At 41.6% G+C, this 2,681-nt stretch overlaps 1 non-coding gene across 1 annotated transcript; it reads left to right on the plus strand.

Moving 5' to 3' along the window:
* The first annotated feature begins 2,056 nt into the window (after window positions 1–2,056).
* LOC132670574 (small nucleolar RNA SNORA70) lies at window positions 2,057–2,189 on the plus strand. Its single transcript, XR_009606805.1, has one exon. It is a non-coding gene; the product is annotated as a small nucleolar RNA SNORA70 (small nucleolar RNA).
* Window positions 2,190–2,681: the final 492 nt, after the last annotated feature.

Here is a 2,681-nt window from a genome sequence, read left to right on the forward strand (position 1 = left end):
GAACAATACCTAGAAAAACACTTACACTCATCTACACATCAAGTTTTGCATATAATTTCGGGGAATTTACTGAATCCCTTAAGAGTTTCTTGATCCCTGGTGAGGAACACCTGCCCTAGAGTAAGTAGTGAATGTTGTCAACAAGGATTTTGATGTAACCATATATCTTGGTATGTAGGTCAAATAGCAGAAGTATCAGGTTTGACTTGAGCTTCTTGAGCAGGGCAATAGAAACTCTTATTCTCTTAAACTTTTTGTTTAAGCAGCCCCAGATCCAGGTCAGACCCAAGTCTAGCTCTTAAATTTGTCACCTGCCCAGTCCTATACTTTAATGTGACAACACTGCAGCCTCTACAATAGCCAAGGAAGTTCAGATGGTTAGTCTAAATGCTCACCATACTCAGATTGTGTTTATCTCCTTTCATGCTGTAAGACAGAATTGTCCCAGGCACAATTGCTTAAACTGTAACTATAAACAAGAAGACAAATTTGTCCATGAGCAAATTTTGACACCAATATCAAAACTATCTTCAGGAGACGGAGAGAGAGAGATGTTTCAAGCAATAGTTGCCTGTATTTTTAAAAGAATAGTCTCCCAGGTCGCCTGGGTGGCTCAAGTCAGTTAAGCCTCCAGCTCCTGATTTCAGCTCAGGTCATGATCTCACAATTCATGGGGTGAAGCCCCACATTGGGCTCCATGCTGAGATTCTGCTTGGGCTTCTCCCTCTCACTCTCTGTCTGTCCCCCTCCCCCTCCTCAAAATAAATATATAAACATTTAAAAAAAGAATAGTCTCCCATTTATACTTAAAAAGTCAGAGTCACAAAGCATTTAATGGCCATGAGTCCCAAAGAATCCACCAACTACTCCTCTCTTATTCTGCCAGGTTCTGAAATCTCGCTCCAACTATGATACCCTCCTGGGTCAGTCAAAACAGAGTTATTTGACTCTTCTCAGTAAAATTTTTTAAAGCAAATAACACCATTAACTTTATCCATTCCTCCACGAATGCATCTCCATTGGCTTGTATTTCATTTTTTCCTTTCATGTATTTATCTCTTAGTGATTCAGTAAAATCCATATCTTCAAGATATTTATATCATTTGCAAAGGAATCCCACTTTTTTCCCAATTAACATAAGGCCATATAGAAGTATTGTTAATATGATTGATCATATTTTTCAATATTGATATGTTTACTTTCCAAATAGTAAAAATAATGGAGTATTTATATTAACCAGATTGAATGGAACCCTTTGGAAACAACCATTAATGAGCTGGTTGATGTGTGGCCTGGAAACTCCCTCTGGCAGCCAAGAAACTCCTTGTGTTTAGAACGGTTATCCCTGCAATTCTGCCTGAGACTCATCAGATGACTTGTCATGCTTATGTCTTCCTTTAGCAAACTGCAATTCTATTATTTAAAAAAAAATTTTAATGTTTATTTATTTTGAGAGAGAGGGAGGCAGAGAATGAGTGGCGGAGGGGCATGGAGAGAGGGAGACCCAGAATCCGAAGCAGGCTCCAGGCCCTGAGCTGTCAGCACAGAGCCAGATGCAGAGCTCAGCTGGAATGAGTGAACCACGAGATCATGACCTGAGCCTAAGTTGGACGTTTAACTGATTGAGCCACCCAGGCATCTCGGAATTCTATTATTTTTAAATCTTCCATATCCAGGGGCACCTGGGTGGCTCAGTCAGTTGAATGTCCCACTCTTGATTTTGGCTTAGGTCATGGTTTATGGGTTCAAGCCCCATGTCAGGCTCCACATGAACAGTGCAGAGCCTGCTTGGGATTCTTTCTCTCCCTCTCTCTCTGCCTCCCCAACTTGTGTGCAATCTCTCTCTAAAAATAAATTAACTTAAAAAAAAATCTTCCATACCCTTGGACGAAATGTTATGTATAAACATTGCCTTTCATCTTGCATAAAGGTGCATGGAAACAAAACAAGTGATATTTATAATGAAAAACCAAAAACACAACCCTCTTTTCCAAATTTCCTAGATAAAAATGAGAAAACTTCACTTCTAGAATATGTTAAAGAAATGCTAAAGGATCTGCAGCCAATTAAGCTAACTGTGCTCTTTCCTCGTGGGGCCCAGTGTGCAATGGCTGCGAACAGCAGCCTCCTCAGTAGTGTATGCAGCCTGTTGGTTGTATGGGTTGCCCTGAGGGACCTTGGAGACAGTTTTTTTCTGGCGGACATTGAGGTTTGGCCTCATGCTTTCTCCAATCTAGGCTCCAGACAGGTATGTAAGGTGCCTTTGGAAAGCCCCAGGGCACAGTGGCCAGGGTCCACATTGGCCAAGTCATCTTGTCCATCCGTACCAAGTTGCAGAACAAGGAGCATGTGATTGAGGCCCTACGTAGGGCCAAGTTCAGTTCCCTGGCCACCAGAAGATCCCCTTTTCCAAGAAGTGGGGCTTTACTAAGTTTAATGCGGATGAATTTGAAGACATGGTGGCTCAAAAGCAGCCCATCCCAGACGGCTGTGGGGTCAAATACACCACTAATCGTGGCCCCTTGGACAAATGGCGGGCTCTTTACTCATGAGAACTTCAGCACTGCCCTTCCCCATTCATGCCCACCAATAAATCCTGCTTCCTGTCTAAAAAAAAAAAAAAAAAAAAAAAAGAAATGCTAAAAGAACAAAAAGGCATCCTTTTTTGCATGTTTGTGTCT

Source organism: Panthera onca, chromosome B3 (assembly GCF_046562875.1).
Source record: "Panthera onca isolate mPanOnc1 chromosome B3, mPanOnc1 haplotype 2, whole genome shotgun sequence".
NCBI classification, from domain to species: Eukaryota; Metazoa; Chordata; class Mammalia; order Carnivora; family Felidae; genus Panthera; species Panthera onca.